Source organism: Zalophus californianus, chromosome 3 (assembly GCF_009762305.2).
Source record: "Zalophus californianus isolate mZalCal1 chromosome 3, mZalCal1.pri.v2, whole genome shotgun sequence".
NCBI classification, from domain to species: Eukaryota; Metazoa; Chordata; class Mammalia; order Carnivora; family Otariidae; genus Zalophus; species Zalophus californianus.
The window spans coordinates 151,629,673-151,654,779 of NC_045597.1; the positions used below are offsets into that span (position 1 = coordinate 151,629,673).

The following is a 25,107-nucleotide window of genomic DNA, read 5'->3' on the forward strand; positions in this document are numbered from 1 at the left end:
CTGCTTCTCCCTCTCCCACTTTCCCTGCTTGTGTTCCTGCTCTATCTCTCTCTCTGTCACATAAATAAATAAATATTTTAAAATAAAATAAAATACTCTCTTCTTTAAGTAGAATCCACATTTTCACAAGAATTAGAAATGGTAAATTGCTAATAACTTCCTAAGCTGTGATAATTTTATTATAATTTCAGCAAAGTTTAGGGATTGTTTTCTCAATGTTATAAAATCCTCTGAGAGCTTTAGAGGTATGTATTTTTCAGTATACTTTCGGCACAATTAAAGAGAGAAAATTTCTGTGTCCTCAAACCAGTTTAAAATATTAAGTGTTCCAGGTATTAATGGAAAAACCAACTTAATATAAAACTTTGGTGCAAAGCAGGTTATAAGCTGAAAATAATAAAAGTAAAATTCTTATTGCTGTGTAAGAGGAGGTGTGTTTACACAGTGTTTTCACATTTTTATCTCATTTCATCCTCAAAATAACCTTAGGGAGGTATTGTTATTATGAGTCCTACTCTTCAGAAGAAATTGAGCTTAGAAGACTTACATGACTTGATTTAAGATTTTAGCAGGCAGGATTCTCTAGGTAAAAGGTTTACTCTTCCCCCAGGGGCTCAGCTTTGAAGAGATCCCTGAGTAGCTTGCTGCAGGCTATGGAACCTGCCTAAATATATATATAAAATATATATATATATATATTTATTTGAGAGAGAGAGAAAGTGGGGGGAGGGGTAGAGGGAGAGAATCCTTAAACAGACTCCGTGCTGAGTGGGGAGACCGGTGCAGAGCTCGATCTCTTGACCCATGAGATCATGACCTAAGCCAAAACCAAGAGTCCGATGCTTAACCAACTGAGCCACCCAAGAGCCCCATACCAATCACATATTTCTTGAGGACCAATGCAGTGACAGATGCTGCAGCTGGATCTCTCTCTCATGGTCTGGTTCTCTCTCACAATCTGGTTAAGAGCCATGTAAGTGACAGAGTGGCCCCTGAACCTAGGACTCTAGACCCCTTGGTTTGCTTTTTTTCCTGCTAGCTAACATCAGTTTCAGCAGTGTGCTTTGTGTGACCTGTGGCACACTGAGTACCTCCATGTGGCCTCACGTATATACCTCACGTATATACCTGCGTGTTGTTGGACAGGAGTAACTTGGGTTCATGGTAGACGTGAAAGGACAATGCCAGAGCATTTCTCGTGCTTGCGGCGATGCTTCTCCGATATTTACAGGAGAACCCTGTTCCAAACCTTTGGGGAGTCTTCATTACATCCTAGTATTTTACCTTAAAATTCATGCAACTTTTAAATTTTACTTGGCAATACATCTGTGCTATTTGAATACAAAGAGAGTATTTTCCATACTATTTGCCAGCAAGTAAAAGTATTGCTATGTGGGAGGACATAGACTATTTCTCCATTGGCTCTCTTAGTACCTCCTGGCATATAACCACGTCCTCCTAAAGTTCCCCAGTTCAAAAGCTTGATAGGAAGTGGAAGAAGTAGGCTGCAGCTCTATCATGGGAGTTTGAAGATTTTGCTAAATATTTGAACTTTATTCTCTAGACACTGAGAAGCCAGTGAAGCAAGAAAGAAACTGACCTGGTCAATTTTGTGTTTTAGAGGAATGGCTTTGACCTTTTATGATTATCATCTATAGTAAGAAATACGTTTTACATGGTGATTCATATGCACAGTATATACATGTGTAATATATAATACATATACATATGTGTATATTTATGTGAAGGTATATATATATATATATATGAAACAATTCACTAAATTGGCTGCACAACCTCTCGTAGATTGCACCTCACAATTTAAAAAAAAAATTTGGTGGCAATACGGAGGAAGGGAGACAGCAAAACCACTCAAAGTGCAAATAGGTCAAGATAATCAGGATATAAAGCAAGGCAGTGGCTGTGGGGATAGAGCTAGAATCCACAGAAATTGGTTACTAATTGCCCATGAAAGTGATTTGGGGTTTCTGGTTTGAGTGACTATCCATCCTACTTACTGAGACTAGGAAAACAAAAAATACAAGTTTAGAAAGAAAAAGAATAAATTCCATTTGGAAGTGATTCTGAAGTACATGCAAGACTAGTAGGTAGTTGGGTAGGAGAGTTGGAACTCAGGAAGGAGATGTGAGCAGGAGAGAAAGATCTGAGACTCTTGAGCATAGAGGTCTTAACTGAAGGCAGGGGAATGGAGACAAGATTGCCAGGATGAGTGGAAAGAGTCAAATGAGAAGAGGGCCAACGACAGAACTCTGAAGAGAGCACCTTCATTTAAAAGGAGGGCAGTGGGGCACCTGGGAGGCTCAGTCGATTGATCTTGGCTCCGGTCCATGATCTCAGGGTCATGAAATCGAGCCCCACATTGGGCTCCGTGTGGGACTCTGTGCTGGGCGTGGAGCCTGCTTAAGATTCTCCCTCCCTCTCCCTCTGCCCCTCCCACCCTGCTCCCACACACACACTCTCTCTGGCTCTCTAAACAAACAAACAAACAAGCAAATGGAGGGCAGAAAAAGAGCCTGCAACAGAAACTGCGAAGCAGACGGGAGAGTAGAGGGTCACCTGAGCCAGGGGAAGAGAATTTTCAAGGAGGGAGTGGTCAGCAGTGACCAATGCCAGAGGAAGGTCTAATAAGATACAATTTAGCAATTAGAAGAGCATTATACCTTGAGAGATATAATAATTACACCTTGAGAGATAGCAACAAAATGGGGTAGTAGGTTAGGCAAGCAGTCATAAATGCTTAGCAGGGAAGCATCCTAAAAAATTATCGGTAGTCCTGGGAAGTGGGTGGAGAAGGGTACCCTGATCCCTGAAAGAGGGTCTGGGAGTAGGTGAAGTTTGGTTGCTTCAGGGAGGTAGTTGGCACCCAGAAAAGCTGAAAACAAGTTGCAGGATTGTCTGCTCGGGGACTCAGGGGCCTGTCACCAGGTTCTGAAAAGGACGCTGGTGCCAATGAGGCAGGAACTGCACCCTAAGGGGGTGACCTCATAGCCAGGTGTCCAACTGTGGCTGAGGCACAGAGATGTAGGCAGCTGCTGACTCTGGTGGACACTGTGTGGGCCAGACTCAGGACATAGGGCAGAAGGTCCAGAGCCAACTGAGAAGGCAGGTGACTTAATCTACTGAGTCCTAAGAGTGTTCAGACAAGAACTGCTGCCATTTTTTCAGCCTGGAAGGAACAGTGAATTGAGGTAGGAGTCAAGCAGTCCCTGCCGCTGGTACTGGAATGCTTTAGAGGGTTGGGAGAAGTGGGTGTTGGGTTTGGTGAGGCAGGTAAGGAATGCAGTGACTGCGGGCTAATGGCCACCATCACACCATACTTTTCCCTCCTTTACCCTACTGCCTACATATACCTCCCTCCTCAAGTGCTCATTGAACCGGTTTGAGCATCTTGCTGCTCTCTCCTTTTTAACATGTTGAATCAAATCCTTCTACATATTCATTTACTATTTGTGTGTTAGTCATTTTCTCTTTTTGAGAATTATACACTAACAGTACACATAATTCAAAATTAAAGAAAATATGGCATTTGCTCTCCATTACTGATCACCTTCTTTCAAAAACAAATTGGACATCTGCATTAAATCTTTGAATTTCTGGAAAAATATGCCACATGTTGGTGATGATACCATGATTTTAGGTGATATCTATTTTAATTCAACGCATATTTGTTGAGAGCCTACTTTGGGCAGGGAGTTTATATTTATTAACTTCCAACCAAAAAAAGGTTAAATTTGGCTGTTGTTTAATAGTGCCATGGATTTATTGTGAATTCAGTTCATTCACGTAGCTCATTGTTAAGGTATGTAGGAGGTCCAGCTATTAAGTTGACTTAATCCTGTCAACTATAAATTGAATGGACAGAGTTCTGGGTAGAGTTAGGGATCTAAATATCACTTTTCATATTCCAAGTGATTTTTAAGTACTGAAATACTCTGTTTGTTATAATATATTAGTATTTTTTTAAAAATTTGAAATCTTAATCATTTATGTGACAGGTATCCAGAGAATTTATACATTGCATTAATATTGCAAATGGAACAGAGCTATACTCATTAAGAACATTTTAATGCTTTTTCCAGGAGGATTAGAAAGGTTTAAGGATATCAGTAAAACAGCTGAAAAAGACAAGAAATCTCTGAATTGGGATTCACTGGGCTGACTGAAAAGGGAAAATTCAAACAGTCCTTTCGCACTTTGGGAAGTTTGGCACAAAGCAAGCCCAGCAGACCTAAATTAGCTCAAAGGGAAAACAAAGGCAAAGACCAGTAGAAATGGGATGTAAACTTGTTGGCTAGGCTCTGTTCTGATAAGGCTACTTCCAGGCCAGGAAGCTGACATTGTTATGCCAAGGAGTAGGGGTCTCCAGCCCTCCTCCCAGACACCCACAGAAACGCACTGCAGCACCAGAGTGGGTGCTCACTACTCTGTGTCCCACTCTGCCAGTCCACGTGGAGTCACGAACACTCCACATTTATTTCTCAAGGCTGCTACAGGTGAGGCCAGTGCCTTTTCAGCCCATCTTGTTTACTGATTGATTGATTGGTTACCGACCTCCCATCCGCTTCTCCGCCAAGTCCTGTGCAGCTGAGTCTGTTTAGCTCATTCCATAAACGTGGCTTGGCTGCTCATTAAGATGAGCTCTATGATCCATCTTCACCCTAATGTTATATGAGTCCATGCTTCAGTTTCAGACTTTAAAGTAGATGTAGAGAAAATCCCAAGCACAGTTTTAAAAGAAACTTAATATAGATGCTTTTGGCTAACAAATAAGGAAAGAAAAGTGTCCCTTTTTTTCCTAGGGTTTTCAGCCTTGATTTAGATGGAAAATTTAAGCTCACCTCAACCATGAACCTTCAACTGGTTCCTCTGCTCTGCGTTGGGCCACTCTTGTTTATGGAGGCAATTCCAAGATCACTCTGAAAGCTACATATAAACGGAAACATTCTTTGAAAAGGATAATTTTTAAAATTCAAAATGACTACCTGTAAGATGGCATTATCAGCAAGCTTTGCTTTTTTAAAATTAGAATTGCTAATGAATTGTTTTCCAATGCTCTTTTCACCAACCTATGGATATTTTCCTGACATTCACATTTGTAGAATGGCTTTGTTTTCTCCTCAGGGCCACCTCATCACCCACACAGACCTGGTCTCCTACTCCTTGCTGACTCAGGGGCCCGGCCTCTTCCCACACAAGTGCTCAGTAACCTGGGGCCCACACCCACCCTCTCCTTTGTTCTCCCACAAATCCACCCCCTCACCTTCTCTCCTTCGACCAGGTAGACATTTTCATACTCCCACTGCTCAGCAGCAAAACCACAATAATGGCCTGGGGGTGGGGGAAGAAGAATGCTTTTTCTAATGACCATTATGGGTTTTTTTTTTTAATTAATAAGCTCTATCCACAAATGAGTAGAGAAACAATTCTTTTTATTCTTAGATTATTTTTTCAAAACTCCCTCATATACAATAACTGGATTTTCTATTTTTGAAAACTCTACCAAAATGTACGTGCACTTTGAGTGTTGTAACTTTTTTCAATGGAAACAGATGCTCTTTTGTCCAAATTAAAATGTTTTACTCACATTTTTTAGTGAATGAGTGTACCAAGGAGACAGTGGCTCCCTGGGATGGTTATTTGCAGTGACAGTGTCTGAGCTATAGCTGAAACCAATAGGCACCCTGACAAGATTAATTGAATGTGAATCATGCCTGAGCTCTTCCAGAACCAATACCAGAAATAAGGGCCAGCCCACTCATCAAAACCCTGCTAAGGACCCCCCACTCTGTGGGACTAGCCAGCCCTAGGGGAGGCAGAAAGGCCAGGCTCTGCTACTTATGTGTGTGTATGTGTTGTTTAAAGATGTATTTATTTATTTTAGAGGGAAGGAGAGAGAGCACGAGTGGGAGGGGCAGAGAGAAACTCAAGCAGATTCCATGTTCAGCACAGAGCCCAATGCAGGGCTCGATCTCATGACCCTGAGATCATGACCAGAGCCAAAACCTAGAGTCAGACTCTCAACTGACTGCACCACCCAGGTGCCCCTACTTACGTGTTTTTAAGGCTTCCAGAAAAGCTTTCTCCCAAATCATCCTCACCATTATGTTGCTATGCCTTAAATTCCAGCATTAAAGAGTCATTCCTGAACCTTCTAGTATGAAAAATTAGAAAGATGCCGGATTTTCTTCCATTCATGACAACTACTTTCATCTTTCCATAGAGTTCAGTTAATATACTACATGCTGTGAACAGAATGTATTCTGCAATATCACAAATCCACTCTTTAGTAGGAAAAATGAACATAATAGTGGGTTCAATAAGGAGCATGCAATTGAATTTGTGTTGGTATGGTTTGTTTTGTCGTTTGGCTTTTTCAATATTATAATTGATGTGAATGCCTTAAAGAAAGGCTGGGACCTTTTCTTTTCATTAATCTCTCTGAGATGTAGCACCATATCTGACATATAGTGGCACTCAGTCCATGACTGGAAAATTGCTTCCTGTCCCTGGTAATTTCTCTTGTCATCACTAAGACCTAGGGGCAATTTTATTCTACTTTATATACACTACTAATTTACTCTTTATTTTGAATATAACAACACTTACACTGCATCTGTTCTTTTATATATTCATCACTTTCTCTCTTGTATTCTTTTTAATCTTAGAGCTCTTCATGGCTCATAAGGACTTTTACGTTACAGCTCTATAGGATTTAACTTTATATCCTCACATAAAGCGAGGCTCCTTGCATAAAAAGCTCTTTGCATTGGGAGCCTGGGTGGCTCGGTTGAGCAACTGCCTTTGGCTCGGGTCATGATCCTGGAGTCCCCACATTGGCTCCCTGCTTGGCGGGGAGTCTGCTTCTCCCTCTGACCCCCCCCCCCTTCTCATGCTCTCTCTCTCATTCTCTCTCTCAAATAAACAGGTGAAAAATCTTAAAAAAAAAAAAAAGCTCCTTGTATAAAAAGATGCAAGCAGGGGCTCCTGGGTGGCTTGGTCCTTAAGCGTCTGCCTTCAGCTCAGGTCATGATCTCAGGGTCCTGTAATCAAGCCCTGCATGGGGCTCCCTGCTCCGTGGGAAGCCTGCTTCTCCCTCTCCCACTCCCCCTGCGTGTGTTCCCTCTCTCGCTCTCTCTCTCTCTCTCTGTCAAATAAATAAAAAAGTCTTAAAAAAAAAAAAGATGCAAGCAAGGTGCAAAAAGCAAGAAACAAATACCTCCCTGTCCATCCTGCAACCACAGCAGTGATAACAACCACCACTAAGTTTCTAGTTGCTGGCTTCTAGCTACAGATGGTAAATGAACCTAGGCATTTATCTCTTCTCAGTGGAGGCCAGAAGAGGAGATAGGAATAGATGGAGAGATTTCAACAGATATTCGATGAAAAGAGAATGATGAAGGGTTAACTGGCCCAATGGGAGAGGAAGCTACAATCCAAAATGTGCAAAGTGGGGCATACTGAAGATAAACAAGATATTTTGCCTTGAAGAACCAGAAAGAGGCTCAGGACTTGGGATCACCAGATTTGGTAGAGTGGGAGTGAGGTGTGCCCTGTAAAGTAGGAGATAAGTTAAAAGCTTGAAAAGGAACCGTCGACTACTTTGTACCCTCAGGTACAGAAAATCAGCACCCAGGCTCCTCATACCAAGCTATCTCCCAGGAGGAGATAGGTTTGTTTCCTGGAGACCTCAGTAGCAAAGGCCTGGGCATCAGAAAAACCACCAGGCCTGATAGAAGACATGGATATGGCATGGAGATTAAACAGTGAACTGAATTAGAAGCCTACACTGGGAATGGTTGGATTATCTGTGTTCTCTCCCTTGCCACACAATCAAAGAACTGTTAATCAAGCAACCAGCCCCTAGGCCAATGTTTTTCAAACTGTGGGTTATGAAATTGGTTATGATTAGTGGACTATGAAATCAGTTTAATGGGTCATAACCAACATTGCCATGGATTGAGTTCCCCAGGAAACAGACTCTAAAACTAAGTTATGGATTCAGAATATTTATTAGGGCATGCCCTTGGTATCAACACCTGAAGAAGGAAACAGAATCAGACAAAGGGAAGAGTGGAACTGTGAATCAAACCAGTGACCTCTTCAGACAAGCCCATGGGAAGTACTAAAGCTAGATGGCTCTTCAGAGTTGTCCCAAGTCAGGCCAAGATGGCCAGGCTTTTATCCCCTTTATCCTTTATTTGGAGATAAGGTCTTTAAAGGGGTGATCAAGTTAAAATGAAGCCCTCAGGGTCGACCCCTAATCCAATGTGACTAGCGTTCTCAGAAGAAGAGGAAGAAACACCAAGGGTAGGCACACACAGAGAAAAGGCTGTATGAGGACACAACGAGAAGGTGGCCACCTGCAAGCAGAGAGGCCTGGGGGGGGAACAATCTGCTGATCCCTTAACCTTGGACTTCAAGACCCCAGAACTGTGAAAAAATAAACTTCTGTTGTTTAAATCACCCAGGATGTGGTATTTTATTACGACAGCCCTAGCAAATTATTACAGCCCCCCACATTGGATGTGGCCATCCCAGGGAGTATGACCTTGGGCATGGCAGCTCTCTGAACTTAGGCAATCCCTGAGAGGACTGACAGCTGAAGACTGCCCCTCAGCAGCACTCCCAGCAGCTGGGCAACCAGTTCTTCATTGTGGGGGATCTGAATGGTACATCACAAGGTCTGTCACAAACATTAAAGACAAGAACGTGCAGTAGACACAGTAAAAAAGATCAGAGTGCATTACATGTAGAAAAAGGAAAGATTTTTTTTATGAAAATTTTTTTATCTTTATGTTTATGTATGTGTGTGTGGACTGGGATGTGATGGAAAATCACTTCTTACTGTCAAAAATGTTTACAAGTCACTTCCCTTGGCAAGAAATTAGAGGAGTGCTTTCTGAAAAGCTAAACTGACTCAGAAAAGAAACAAAATGTTTTCTCCACAATCCAAAAGTGAAGCCCATCACTCTGTAACCCCATCCACCCACAGAGAGTCCCTCATCAGCTTTTTAGCACCCTATTCTTAAATATAAATGGACCAAAAAAAAAAAAAAAAGAAGACCACCATGCATGTAAAGCAACCTCTAACCTAAAAGAGAGAACTCAATATGAAAAACAGAGAGTACAAGAGGAAAAGGTAGAGAATAGAAACATCACTCTTTTTTTTTAAAGATTTTATTTATTTATTTGAGAGAGAGAGAGAGAATGAGAGAGAGAGAGCACATGAGAAGGGGGAGGGTCAGAGGGAGAAGCAGACTCCCTGCCAAGCAGGGAGCCCGATGCGGGACTTGATCCAGGGACTCCAAGATCATGACCTGAGCCGAAGGCAGTCGCCCAACCAACTGAGCCACCCAGGCACCCAAAACATCACTCTTTATATGCCAATTAACCTCAAAAATTATGAAATAAAAGCAGAATGTAAAATAAAAGCAGAATGTAAAATAAAAGCAGAATGCTATGATAAGAGAACTATTAAGAAAAAAAAAGAGAGGGCTCTTAGAAATTAAAAATTCAATAACTAAAAAAAAAAAATCCATAGAAGAATCAGAAGATAAAGACAAGGAAATCTGTTGAAAACAGAACCAAAACATGAGTAGATGAACAATGAGAAAGAAAAGATATGAGTTTTAGAGATTCAGTCCAGTAGGTATAATATCCGACTAGAAGTAGCTCCAGAAAAAGAAGAAATGGAGAAAAAATTATACAAGAAAGTTTCCAGAACTGCAAGGCATAAGTCTCAAAATTGAAAGTGCCTACAAGTATTCAGCACAACAAATGAAAAAAGGCACATCATTGAGAAGTGTCAGCCACTGGGAATAAAGCAAGAATCTCAAAAGCTTCTAGAAAGGGGAGCCTGGGTGGCTCAGTTGTTAAGCGTCTGCCTTCGGCTCAGGTCATGTTCCTGGGGTCCTGGGATGGAGCCCCGCATCAGGTTCCCTGCTCTAGAGAAAGCCTGCTTCTCCCTCTCCCACTCCCCCTGCTTGTGTTCCTTCTCTCACTGTGTCTCTCTCTGTCAAATAAATAAATAAAATCTTTAAAAAAAAAAGCTTCTAGAAAAAGAAAAACAAATGACTGTAAAACAGGAATCAGGGGGCTCCTGGGTGGCTCACTTGTTAAGCGGCTGCCTTCGGCTCAGGCCATGATCCCAGGTGCTGGGATGGAGCCCCAGATCGGGCTCCCTGCTGGGTGGGAAGTCTGCTTCTCCCTCTCCACTCCCTCTGCTATGTTCCCTCTCTCGCTGTGTCTCTCTCTGTCAAATAAATAAAATCTTAAAAAAAAATAAAGTAGGAATCAGTACGCATGAGACTTCTCAACTACAATATTGGACCGGAAAAAGCAATGGAGCAATGCCTTAAGAATTATGAGGGATCATTTTTTAAAATCTATAATGTAATACCCAGCCAAACTACCAAAGTGTGGGGGCAGAATAAACACATTTTCTTTCTTTTTTTTAATTTTTTTTAAAGATTTTATTTATTTATTTGAGAGAGAGAATGAGAGAGAGAGAGAGCACATGAGAGGAGGGAGGGTCAGAGGGAGAAGCAGACTCCCTGCCGAGCAGGGAGCCCGATGTGGGACTAGATCCCGGGACTCCAGGATCATGACCTGAGCCGAAGGCAGTCGCTTAACCAACTGAGCCACCCAGGCGCCCTAAACACATTTTCAAATACAGAAGAATTCAGGAAACTTACTCCTTGTGTATTTTTTGTAGGAAGCTACTATAGGGGATGATCTAGAAAAATGAGGGGAAAAAAACAAGAAAAAGAAAGACATCAGATATAAGAAATAGGGGATCCATCACACTTGAGATGAAAAGAGAACCCACATGGTCATTGTGAAGGTGACTTGGGTGCAGCAGCTCTTCAAGAAGTCTAAAGAGCAACAAGTTCAGATTGATGCAAGAGGACAAAGGGCTGCAGAAGGATGTCTCCAAGAAAATGAAGAAATATATATAATCTTTCATAAACATGAAGGTATTAAGAGATTTACATTTCTGGAAAAGAATAGGGAATTAGGTTTTTTTAAAGTTTTTTTTTTAATTTAAATTCAATTAGCTAACACATACAAAAGTTTTTTTATTTTAATTCCAGTGTAGTTAACATACAGTGTTTTATTAGTTTCAGTTGTGCAATACTTAGTGGTTCAACAATTCTATTCATTACACAGTGCTCACCATGATAAATGGACTCTTTAATCCCCATCACCTATTTCACCCATCTCCCCCACCTCCCCTCTGGTAACCATCAGTTTGTTCTCTATAATTAAGAGCCTGTTTCTTTGTTTGTCTCTCCCTCTTTTTTTGTCCTTTGCTTGTTTTGTTTCTTAAATTCCACATGAGTGAAATCATATGGGATTTGTCTTTCTCTGACTATTTTGCTTAGCATAATACTCTCTAGCTCCATCCATGTTGCTGTAAATGGCAAGGTTTCATTCTTTCTTATGGCTCAATAATATTCCAGTGTGTGTGTGTGTGTGTGTGTGTGTGTGTGTGTGTATACCTTTTCTTTATCCATTCATCTACCAATGGACACTTGCGCTGCTTCCATAATTTGGCTGTTGTAAATAATGCTGCTATAAACACAAGGGTGCATATATCTCTTTGAATTAGTGTTTTTGTATTCTTGGGTAAATACCCAGTAGTGTAATTATTGGAATGTAAGGTAGTTCTATTTTTAACTTTTTGAGGAAACTCCGTACGGTTTTCCACAGTGGCTGTACCAGTTTGCTTTCCCACCAACAGTGCATGAGAGTTTCTTTTTCTCCACATCCTTGCCAACACCTGTTGATTCTGGTGTTGTTGATTTTAGTCATTCTGATAGGTGTGAGGTGATATCTTGTAGTTTTGATTTGCATTTCCCTGATGATGAGTGATATTGTGCAACTTTTCATGTGTCTGTTGGCCATCTGGATGTCTTCTTTGGGGAAATGTCTGTTCACATCTTCTGCCCATTTTTAAATTAGATTATTTGTTTTTTGGGTGTTAAGTTGTAGAAGTTCTTTATATATTTTGGATACTAACTCTTTATCAGCTATGTCATTGACGAATATCCTTTCCCATTCAGTAGGTTGCTTTTTAGTTTTGTTGATTGTTTCCTTCACTGGGCAGAGCTTTTTATTTTGATGTAGTCCCAGTAGTTTGTTTTTGCTTTTATTTCTCTTGCCTCAGGAGACATGTCTAGAAAAATGTTGCTACAGTCAACATCAGAGATATTACTGCCTCTGCTCCCTTCTAGGATTGTTATGGTTTCAGGTTTCACAGGTAGGTCTTTAATACATTTTGAATTTATTTTTGTGTGTGGTGCAAGAAAATGGTCCAGTTTCATTCTTTTGCATGTTGCTGTCCAGTGTTCCCAACACCACTTTTTCCCATTGCATATTCTTTCCTCCTCTGTTGAAGACTAACCGACCATATAATTATGGTTTTATTTTTGGGTTTTCTATTCTGTTCCATTGATCTGTGTGTGTATTTTTGTGCCAGGACCATACCATTTCAATTACTACAGCTTTGTAATATCACTTGAAGTATGGAATTGTGATACCTCCAGTTTTCTTTTCCTTTTTCAAGATTTCTTTAGCTATTCGGGGTCTTTTAGGATTGTTAGTTCTAGTTCTATGAAAACTGCTGCTCGTACTTCAATAGGGAATGCATTAAATGTGTAGACTGCTTTGGGTAGTATAAAGATTTTAACAATATTTGTTCTTCCAATCCATGAGCATGGAATGTCTTTCCATTTCTTTGTGTCATCTTCATCTTCTTTCATCAATGTTTTATAGTTTTCTGAGTACAGTTATTTCATCTCCTTGGTTTATTTCTGGGTATTTTATTATTTTTGGTGCAATTGTAAATGGGATTGGTTTCTTAATTTCTCTTTCTGCTGCTTCATTATTAGTGTATAGGAATGCAACAGATTTCTGTACATTGACTTTGTATCCTGTGACTTTACTGAATTCATTTATCAGTTCTGATAGTCTTTTGGTGGAGTCTTTAGGGTTTTCTACATATAGTATCACAGCATTTGCAAATTGTGAAAGTTTTAGTTCTTCTTTACTGATTTGGATCCCTTTTACTTCTTTTTGTTGTCTGATTGCTGTGGCTAGGACTTCCAGTACTATGTTGAATAAAAGTGTATACCATATATTCTTTATCCATTCATGTATTGATGGACATTCTGGCTACTTCTATAATTTGGCTATTGTAAACAAGGCTGCGATGAAAAATACAGGGGTGCATAATATCCTTTTGAATTAGTATTTTTGTTTTCTTGAAGAATTACTTTTGACAGGTACATAGAAAAGTAAGCATACAAATAAAATGAGATAATCAATTCTAGGAATCCAAATTTGTACCCAGAGAAACAATATAATCATAGTATATTACATGCCTCAGCCTTAAATAATACATCATCTTAATCATGTAAAAACTGATCAGTGACTTGAGAAAAACATTGTGATATAACTATATTAGGAGAATTAGAGGAAGCTATAAGGGACTAAATCCATATTTTCCCTAGAAGGGAGTCACAGATAATATATGGAACTTTGAAAAATCAAGAAATAGCAGTAGACATGTGGAGATAAATACCAGATGAAATGGCTGAAAGAGTTGAGTGTGGTTGCTTTTAGGAATGGAAATAGAACCAGATCCTGCAGGTTAGACAGGGAAAGAGGCTGCTTTTTTTCCTTTAGACTTTGAAGAGATATTTAGCTATTAAAACTCTGTATTTTATAACTTAGATGAAAATATACACAATTTTAGAAAGAAAAATGACAATATAGGCATATTATTTTTGAGATATGGAGGCAACCATCTTAAAATCTAAAGGGAAAAGCTTGAAAGTGGTTTCGTTTAGAGGAATGGGACTGGATTTGATCTTCACTATAAACCCTATTTGATTTTGTAAACTTGTGAGGAGGTTACATCGGAGAACAATTTTAAATAATAACAATTAATTTGCAAGAATGAATCCAGGCATGTAGACACTTAGGAAGAGTATTGAATTTTAGCTCTGCTACTTGCTTGATTAGGTTCCTAATTTTTAAAATCTTCAATGTCTTCCTTACAAAGGGTAAGGAGTTGGAAGCTCCTGGTAGATTGAAAATGATCAATAAACATTTCCTTTTCTCCTCTTACAGATAAAACCAGGACACTAGTTTTCAGTAGCATCAGTTCATTCTTTGAAACCCCTCTCTTTCCTGGACTCACAAGATCTCTTCCATTACACCTTGGATGTGAAAGAAATACTCAGTGTACACGTGCATAATGAAGTAATTTTTTAAAAATCCTAGGCAAAGGGGCACCTGGGTGGCTCAGATGGTTAAGCCTCTGACTCTTGATTTGCTGCCTCAGGTCATGATCTCAAGGTTGTGAGATGGAGCCCCATGTTAAGATTCTCTCTCTCCCTCTGCTCCCCCTCCTCACCCCCCTGCATGTACTTTCTATAAAAAAAAAAAAAGTAAAAAATCCTAAGTGAAATAAGAAATGCCCTTTGTGTAATCTGACTAACCTTACGATCTATACATTATTTCAACAATAAAATGCAATACATAATTTACTCACTTGACTTTTCTCATGCCTTAATGATTTTTGAATGGGTTCCAGATTCAAATTTTATCTAATAGTAAACAGAACAAAACTGTCCATTGTGGAATGACATTAAAACTGGGCTGTGGTGAACAGGTTAGGAGTGAGGGATTGAGAAATTGATCCTCACATTTCTTGGGGGTAGGCAGGCCCCCTGGATCAGTAACCTCTGGCCAAGAGCAGCCTAACTGTTTCATATAGTACTGTACAATTATTATGATTTTTCTTTGAGTGCCATGTCATGAAAAAGGTTGGGAAGCACTGCCTTAAAGAGGTGCCATAAAAATCCATTATAAGGATGGATAATCATTTAGGTAAAGTCTTTTTCAGTTGCTTCCATATTAAGTTTATAAGAGAAGTAGTTAAATTCACATGCCTTTAAACGATTTTTTTGATGCCCCCCAAATCTGAATGGAAATTACTTAACATTAGGTTTATGTATAACTTTGGATTAGTAAGTTTAGCTACAAGTAATTTAATCGAGACCCCAAGATAGTTGTTTCAACAATTAGATCATTACTCTGTCCTGTAAAAAAGAATTCTGGAGAAAGTTAGCCCAAGGCTAGCATGGTGGTTTCATCATCATCAAAGATCTGGCTGCTTTCAGCTTTTGGCCTGACACTGGTAAGGCATGAGTCTCAGCTCAGGGATTGCAAACGAGCACATCCACACCCCAAAAAGTAGGATGGAGAAGGAGAAGGGTATGCCCTCTTCCTTTTATGAAGATTTCCCATAAGTTACCATCTTATTTCCATTTAGGTCTCACTGTGAGGAACTTAGTCACATGACCACATAGCAGCAAGCATGGTTGCAAACTATGGTCTTTTGGCTAGTCAGCAATATGTCAAACTTAAAATAGGAGTTTTATGAGTTAGAGAAGAATGATTATTTGGTAGGCAAACAGTAGCCTTCACATGTTTTAGTAACTGCCATGTAATTAATTTCAAACAAAACCATCTGTAGAGTAGTTATTTAATATATACGGTAAGAAAGGCTGACATAAGCATTAAGGAAGACCAATTACAAATTCATTATTTGAAGTCCTGACTACTTATTTTTTCTGGATTTAATAATTCATGATTAAGACAGTGTAGCTGGGGATAAAAGCGCAGATTCTGAAGTAGACTGCCTGGCTTCCATTTATTAGCTGGGTAACCTTGAGAAGATTGCTTAAGTGCTCCGTGCCTTAGTTTTCTTTTCCATAAGGTGGAGATAAAAAATAATAGTACCTATCTAACAGAAATTTGGAGGATTAAATGAGTTAATACATGTAATGTACTTAGAGTAGTGTCTGGCATATAGTGAGTACTCAGCAAATGTTAGCTATTAATAAATCTTTTACTTAAATTAAAATCTTTTTCTTTAAAATCTTACATAGCTATGACAATCTGATTCTCTATTAAGAATTTCTAGGTATGCAATATTTTCCTGATCTTGCATTTGTAGATACTTAAAAATGGTGATCCCTGGAGTGAAACCATAGGGCTTTACTTGAGCTAATAAATGTTATGTTCCATACTAACGTTAAGAAAGAGAAAGGAGGGGAGCCTCTGTAAGTCAGCTGGTTGAGCACCTGACTCTTGGTTTCAGCTCAGGTCATGCTCTTGGGATCCTGAGATGGAGCCCTGTGTCAGGCTCCACGCTGAGCACCGGGTCTGCTGGAGATTCTGCCCCTCCTGCTTGTGTTCTCTCTCTCTCTCTCTCTCTCTCTCTCTCTCAAATAAATAAATAAATAAATAATCTTAAAAAAAAGGGGGGGAAGAGAAAGGAGTTAGGTATTGATCAAATTGAACCTTAACTGGTTTGTCTTTTTTCTCCTCCCCCTCTCCCACTTCTTTCTTTTTGTGGACTGTACTGACGACAGCCCATCCCATCAGCCCACAGTCAGCTGGTCTCCTATTGCCACAGGCCTGTACACAGTCTTATTCTTGCTATCCTTATTCCCAGCACTGCAGCAAGCCTTGCCCAACTACAGTACATCCAAGTAATGGATGCTCCCTAGTAATTTCTGGCTGCTTAAAATTTTAATTACCCAGATTGGGGCAAAAATGTCATTTACCTGCGAATTCCTATTATTTTCTGTTTTTTTTCCCCCAGATTTTCCTCAAACATTTCCACAAATATGAGAGGATCTATTTTCCTTCTAGAAAAACAATAAGTGAAATTTTGATGATTAGTTGCACTAAAACTATGCTAAAACACTTTTTCATCTTTTCTTAATAATAAAAAAATATATTAGGGAAGTTCTAGGAAAAAAATTCGTATTTCCATTAACATATGGCTTTAATCTTTAGTCCTAAGACAACTGCTTCAGTGGTTGCCATTTCCTTTCTAGTGGGAGGGGATAAGGCATGGAGGGGGTGCTGGGTCAGTTGGTTAAGCGTCTGACTCTTGATCTCAGGATTGTGAGTTAAAGCCCCATGTTGGGCTCTACATTGGGCTCTATGTTGGGTGTGAGCCTACTTTAAAAATAAATAAATAAACAATGCATGGAGAACATGCACCTCAGCAATTTTCTGGGCAAAAAGTGGGAAACTGCATACACTCCTCCTGCTTCTAGTCTATTGGCAAGAACCTACTCATATGGCAATACCTGGATTCAAGAGAGGCTGGGAAATGTGGTCCATAGCTGGGTGTCCTTCGGTAGGCTAAAACTTAAGAGGTGGGGTTCTATTACTGAAAGAAGGAAGGAGAGAACAAAGATGGAGTGTGTTAGCAGTCTTTGCCACACAAAACTATTTTATCTTGCTTTTTCCTTATTATATCAAAAGATTTTTTTAACATGACGATGCGATCTTCATAATTATAAAACAACAAATAGCTTTATAATAATTTACTGACGGTATAATCAATAAATTCTTTAACTCTTCCTATTATTGAAAATGTGATTCTTTCCAGTTCCTCACTGCTCTAAACAATGTCACAATAGATCTTTCCATGACTATAATTTTTTCATCTTCTTGAGATGATTCCCTTAGGATAAATTCCCAGAACTAGGATTACCAGGTCAAAAGAGTGTGTGAACAGTTTATGATTCTTAATGTTTTCATTCCAAACTGGTTTCTGAGAAGGCAGTACCAATTTGTTCCCAAAGGAAATGCGCACACTTTTTGTTCTATGACTGTGGGGAGAGAGACATATTCACATATCATATCTTATAGGTAGAATATTTTCCGTTTTCAGGGTCTGGCTGGAATGATCAGGAGACACAAGACTTGGGTTTGAATTTCTTACTCTGTGGCTTCCTAGCTATTTAGCTGTAGGCAAGTGCTTACTTTCTTGTGCCTCAGATTCCTTATTTTAAAATTGAGGATAAAAATACTTCCCTTATAAGACTATGTGGTAATCATTAAGGCTATTGACAAATACTCTATCTTATCATCTTCTATGCACATGTTAATAATGTAATTCCCTGCTCCCTTGAAGATAGATATGGCTAGGGGTGCCTGGGTGGCTCAGTCGTTAAGTGTCTGCCTTCGGGTCGTGATCCCAGGGTCCTGGGATGGAGCCCCGCGTCGGGCTCCCTGCTCCGCGGAAGCCTGCTTCTCCCTCTCCCACTCCCCCTGCTTGTGTTCCCTCTCTCACTGTCTCTCTCTCTGTCAAATATAAATAAGTAAAATCTTAAAAAAAAAAAAAGATAATGGCTATGTGACTTTCTTTAGTCAGTGATATGGAAGTAAAAGTCACATGTGCCATCTCCAGGCATACATTTTTTTTAAAGGTTTATTTATTTATTTTAGAGAGAGAGAATGCAAGCACAAGTAGGAGGGACAGGGAGAAGGAGAGAGAATCTCAAGCAGACTCGGAGCTGAGTGCTGAGCCTGATGTGGTGCTCAATCTCACAACCTCAAGATCATGACCTGGGCAGAAACCAAGAGTCGTACACTTAATCGACTGCACTACCCAGGCACCCTACCAGGTATGCATTTTAAGGCCATTTGTGGTTTGCCACATTGTTTTTTTCCTTTTTGCCATGTGATCAGAAGTATTTTGGACCATACTAGCTCTTTAAATGAGTCCTAGAATAAGCATGGCACAGAGAGGGGCCCCAAGCCAACCTGTGATGGATATGTAAAGTGAGTAAAAAATAAATCTTAGTTTTTTTTTTTTTAAGCCACTGAGACTTTAGGAGTCTGTTATTGCCACATAATGTAGCCTATTCTGACTACTACTGCATATTTTCTCAGGATTAATAAAATAATAAGCTTAAAATGTTGGACCTATGGAAGATCCTCAATATATGTCCTTTACAATAATAATTACTACCATTCATTCAGTGCCATCTATATGCCAGGCATTTGTATACACTATCTCTAATCTTCAGAACAACCTTGCCTATTATAAAAGGAGAAAAACAAAGCTCGGAATGGCTAGTGTTTTACCTAACATCATCCATCTAGAAAGTTGCAGAGCTGGGATTCAAACCTGGTGTATTTCTTCCCATTTTTATCTTTTTTCCTTGTCTCTGGAATTTTTTGGCATTATTTTATTATTATTATTTACAGCTCTGTGTTCCTCTACAATCTTTGTTTATGAACTCTGCATTTATTCCTGCAACAAAACCTCTATTTTCTTAAACTTGTTGCAAGAGAAACAGAAATTGAGTCAAACGTTCAGTAGCTTGCTATTCAAGCCCCTGCCTGCTCCCCAAAAGAATCCTCATGAACCCCAGTACCTTTTACATTTTTCTTGGCTTGAATATACCTGAGAGAAGTTACAATTTATGTGTTTATGAAAGGAAAAAAATGGCTTTAAAACTGGAATGGAATGAGTCAGATTAGAATGAGTTAGATTAGATGAATCCAACATTTACGGACTGTCTCTCTTTCTTTCAACAGCTTAAAATATAATTCACATACCACACAGTTCGACCATGTAAAGTTACAATTCAATGGCTTTTAGTATATTCACAGATATGTGTATCCACTGCCCCAATCAATTTTGGAATATTTTCATTACTTCAGAAAGAAATCCCACACCCCTTAGCCATCACTCCCAACCTCTACCACCGTCCAGCCCTAGGCAACTACTAATTTACTTTCTGGGCCCTGCATCTTTTTACAGTGGCTCCCCAGATGTCAGTTTCCCACCAGCCCCCAACAAATGGTCCTCTCCCCACCCACCCACCCCAGCCCCACTCCCAACTGAGCAAATCTTTGCTCAATTATTTTTAATTCAAAGCTCAAATTCTGATCTGGTCTACTAAACTTAATTTTTTTCTAAAGACTTTCTTGCTTTACTCTACTAAACTTAGAATTTCCTTGCAATGTTATAGTCAAGGTTAAAAAAAAAGGTACTTTTTTTTTAAAGCTTTCATCTGTTCATGACTTTATTATCCAGTTTGTGGAGCTTTCAAAATCTTTTCTTCTCTCTCATCATTCCCTTATGAGTCATTTCACAGCTTCTTAGTACCTCTAACTCTTTATATAAAATGGTCAAATAAGATTAAATTAAAATTGCTCTCTTATATGACCCTGGTTTTTAAAAAGGGTTGGTTAGGAGAAAGGCAAAATTTGAAATTAATGGTTAAAAAAGTATTAAGGATCATCTGTGAATTTTAGTGACTTATATTCACAATTACTATAGGGAATATGTGATTTACTTTTTACAATGCTCATTGCCATGGAAAATTATTGACAACTTGTTGAATCAGGTTGTCCTTATCATGAGACTCTTAAACTATTTGAATCAGAAGGCTGAAAACAATGATTTCTAGAACTAGCACCAACTTCCAAGGTTTGCTGATGGAAAGCAGTCCTGATGCTAACACATTTTACTGATGTTAAATAAAAGAGGAAGCAACAAAAGGCAGCTAAACATTAAGAGGATGGGAGATGGGAGTTATTCCCTAGGAGGGAAGAAATGACCGAAACGTGTGAATGCTTATACACCCTTGAGAATGGTATTTCTTCAACATACTGAAATGAGGGTGAATAACCTGGTTTATGGCGGGGGGGAGGGGTCTGATTCTAGTCTCTACTTGTGCTGTGCTGACTTGTTTTTTGTGTTTTGGATACAAATGGTGTTAGCAACCTCTTAGTCTCTGGTAAAACCCACTCCAAAGATAAATGTGAAGCCAAGACATGCGAGTCTGAATAAGCACATCCCAGAGACATGAACTATATTAACATCGTTGGGCAGGAACGGCGACGCAAAAAACAGTGTTGATGAACAAGAACGCTTAGAGAGTGATGGCTTAAGATAAAGAAAAAGCAGGCACTTTATGGGCAAAGAGGGTATTCTTTATTCAGTGAGTTTTGCAAATTCTAATTTTGCCCTAATTATAACTGCCCTGCTTTCAGGAAGCTTACCTTCAGCAACTGTTTATTCACCAACTGCAAAATTATGGCTAGGACTTGGGCTAGGAACTGTGAGGGATACAATATGGAAATGACAGGAGTCCTGGCCGCGAGACCATGAGGGAAAGTACACCGTGTGTCTGGGAGTCAGCGAGTCCAGAGTGTAGACCACTACATTGGTGGGAAAAACAGGAGACAGAGATGAAAAGGAGCATAAGACTCAAATCGGTAGCCTCTTGAATGACAAATTTACATGTTAGGACTTTATTCTTTGAAAAGCAGGGACTCACTGATTTTTTTGTTTTGTTTTGTTTTGTTCTGAACGTGGGGAAAAAAGTGATCAGAGCTGTTTCTGGCTATTTATTCACATATTTTGTTTTTGTCCCATTGATAAAATCTTTCCTGAGATGGTACACTTCCAGTGGACAAAAAACAGTATCCAACTTACTCGCTTGTTTAATGTCCAAAGCAATGTGGTAGGCTATGCTTACTATTTAGTTCTTGTAAACAGCGGCTGTTAAGAATTCATGTGTTCTTAGAATGGAAGGAATAAAGGACCCCCATTGTTCACAACATTTATTTAGCTAAACTAGAGGAAAATTCACCTCCCCAAGGAAAAATAAGAAACTCAGGCAACATGGCAAATCACTTGCCCAGGCAGAACATTTTTAAATCCTACGGAAGCTCTCAGGTACTACGCAGCATGGAAACACTATAAATTCATCTGTTCTATTTCATTGATTCAGCATTTTTTTCAATGTTGTATCTGTGGGTAGATTCCAGGTGATTAACATATATTTCAATTACCGAAGGTTTTGGTGAAATGGAATCAATCTTATTCCCCTCTTTTATTGTCCTCTCTATCATCTGTGGGTCTGTGGGGTCCCCGGCCCCAGGCAACTTGCCCTCCTGAACAGGATGTGAGGGATGCCGCCACAGGCACTGTGCTGGAAGAGCCTCTACAGAAAGGACGGGAAAACTTGCCGCAGAATTAGAGGCAGGGAAGAAGGGTGGGGACTACTGTAGAGCCCGCACTGGCTCCTCCGGGTTTATGGGAAGGAGGAAAACAAGAGTCTTCGTAGTTTCCAGAAATAGACGAGCTGCCGGCTTCTTTCCATCCTCCGTCTTGGCCTGGCTGTGGGAGAACAGGCAGGCACACGCAGGCTGCCTCTCCCGCTTGTGGCAGCTCCAGATTACAAACGCGCACAAGATCACAGCACCGGCATTCCCAGGCCCAGGCAACGGAGCCGGGTGCACTGAGAGTAGGTGAAGGAAAGTCAGGAAAGCGAGAGGACGAAGAGGAAGTCGGGTGGGAGATACGGTGCTCAGGTGTGGGGAAAGGCTTTTAGAAGGGTGAGGGCCTGAGCCAGCCAGCCTTGTGCTGCCTGGGCGTGTGTCTGAGAGGGATGTGGGTGTGTTTGCAGAGGAAGCCGTGGGGGCATGTGTGTGTGCACACTGTACGTTAGGGAGGGGTTTTATTGATGTAGGCGTGGGAGGGTGTGTGCAGTAGGGTGTGGAGGGCGGGGGTGGAGAGAAAAGAGTGAGGAGCAAGGAAGGACTTTTATGGAGTGCCAGGAACACCCATCCCACAGGGGAAAATTGCCAGCTGCCGGCGAGTCAAATCTCCTTTATGGGAAGGGATCAGCTCCCCACAGTGGATTTTGGCCACAGATCCTACCCCAGGATGTTTGCCAGATGTTTGACCCGTGAAGGGAGGAACACAGTTTCTGGGTTTTTACCACACCCTGATCCATGATCTTTCCCAGGGACTGATGTTGTTGCTTGGGTATTATCACAGTGTTGGTCACAGAACAGCCTTTCTTGGCAGACAGTCTGATGAATAGAACAGTAAATTAGAAAGAAATACTTTCTAGTCTTGATTTCATCATGTGCTTTTTGACGGCCTTTGGAACCCTACCATAATATTTCTGTGCTTGCTTCCAAATTTTCCTAGTAACAAGGAAGAGTATATCAACTGGATGAGGGAAATGTGTAGAATTAATAATTGCAATGACTAAATAATTATAAAGACGAATGGGTGACAAATTCTAATCCAGTATGAGAAAGAACTTGTACTACTTAGAATGGTTCAAAACTAGAAGATACTGACATAGAAGGAGGTATCATGTCATTAGAAGTATCCAGAGGGAAGATGACCTGCTGTTGGGTATTTAGGGGGAACTCCAGCAGCAAATAAGAGGTGTACTTAAGATACTCTGAAGAGTTACGCAAAACTCTGAGACATTGTAATTCTAGAATTATACAGTACTTTAAACAACACAGAATTATTTCAAATATTAAGGTGCTTTAGATATGAAATAACCAAGGCATTAAATGATCAACTAACAAAGACTGTCCCTGTGTTTAGCACTGTTATTAGACAGGCTGTATGTGAGGCCTAAAGGCAGAGAGACCTCGAGGCCCGAGTCTTTTACAGTAGCCCCAAACAAATTAAAATACAGAGAAGGCTATGCTATACATCAAGGAGAAGTGCTCAATAAAAACAAGCTAGAACTCTTCTTTCTTTCTTTTTTTTTTTTTTTTTTTGAGAGAGAGTGAGCAAGCACGTACAACCCGGTGGGAGAGGCAGAAGGAGAGAGAATTCCAAGCAGACGCCACACTGCGCGCAGAGCTGACCTGCAGCTCGATCCCATGACCCAGAGATCACGACCTGAGCTGAAACCATGAGTTGGATGCCCCCCCTACTGAGTCACCCAGGCGCCTCAAAACAGGCTAGAACTCTTATCAGTCATAGCCTCTGTTTCTAAGAGCGATCCAGTCCAACTTCCCATAGTACTGAGAGAATGCTAGTTTTCTCTTCAGTGATAAAAACTCTCAGATGTTTGCTGACCACCCAGTTCAGATACACACTACGTGCTTGTTTGAGAGATGGTACAGAAGTCTTCGGAGCCCTCCTTAGCTTCCAAGCACTGTTGATAAGGTTTCCCAAATGTTCATGTGCATTTTAATCACATGAGGACCTACTAAAGTGCAGAGACTAATTCAGCAGGTCTGGGGTGGGTCCAAAGATTCTGTTTCTAGGAGATGCTGATGACGTTTGTCCACAGGCCCCTCAAAGAAGCAAGGCTGAAGAAGAAGGCTGTCAGGGAATTCTAGGTACTCACATATTTTCTTGTGCAAGGGTACATAGTGCATCAGGGGGATAAGACTTAATTCTCTCCCATCCACAGAATCACAAAATTAGTAGGATAAAAGGAGTGAAGCCTTGAGATGCTCTCCACAAACCATACTTAGGCTCTTTTTATTGGCCAAAAATTTATTATGTGAGGGAGTATGAGATCTGTGGGGTCTACTTAAGGTGGTGATAATATAAGATCTATTAGGATAAACGTCAGGGACTTCTTGGGAATTCCAGACCACACCGTCAAGTAGATGAAGTTTATTATAGTTCCCTCTTACCCATTTGTCTCTCTTAGAACATGCCTTGCCCTAAGAGAGAACTTTGACCTTTTCTCTCAGGACTTTGACCTCAACTAATTTTCTTAATCTCCTTTAAGGAATCAGATGGTAAAGAATTTAAGGTGTGACCTTTCCCAAGAAACTGCAGAATTTCAAGACAACAAAAAGATAAACTCTATCAGCAATATGTCAGACCCTACAGCAGGTATAAAAGTATATTTTGATAGAGGACTGACTGAAGTAGCCCTCTGCTTCCTCCACAAGCTGACCTTACTCAGGATAAAAGGAGTGGGGAGAAGTGGCAGAATTGGGAAGAGTCCTGAGAACAGTCCCATTTTAACTCATCGGAATTGAGAAGGTCATAGGGTGAAAGTCTTGGTCCAAAGGAAAAACATTTGAGGACATGAAATCAGCTAAGATGGTTAACCATTCTCTGAATGGTTATTTATATTGCATCGATGAATCAGAAATAATTGAATTCCACCCTGTTTCTCACTTCAGAAGAGAGAGTAACTAATGTTATACCATATATTTTATCTATACCAGAAATGTAAGAATTCTTTGCGTCAACTATTCACAGCTTAGCTCTCCAGAAATACTGTCCATCCAGAACACAATTACAAACCAAGAATCATGCAAAAAGTTCTCTGAGCAGGCAAACGGATGTCATAAAATTCACATGTGAAAGCTCATGAGAGCTAAAGGTCTTAGTGTTCATATAATCAACAATTCCCACTTAATGTCATTAATCCATTACTGAAAATCAGATGTTCTATATAAACA

General features: G+C 40.1%; 1 protein-coding gene across 1 annotated transcript in view; it reads right to left on the reverse strand.

Annotated features, from left to right (window-relative positions):
• Positions 1 to 25,107, reverse strand: part of NEMP2 (nuclear envelope integral membrane protein 2) — a 157,204-nt gene that overhangs the window by 73,222 nt on the left and 58,875 nt on the right. Inside the window, exon 2 of the mRNA XM_027588936.1 lies at positions 4,860 to 4,944. The gene's annotated coding sequence lies outside the window, so the exon portion shown is untranslated. The remainder of the gene's footprint in view (positions 1 to 4,859; positions 4,945 to 25,107) is intronic.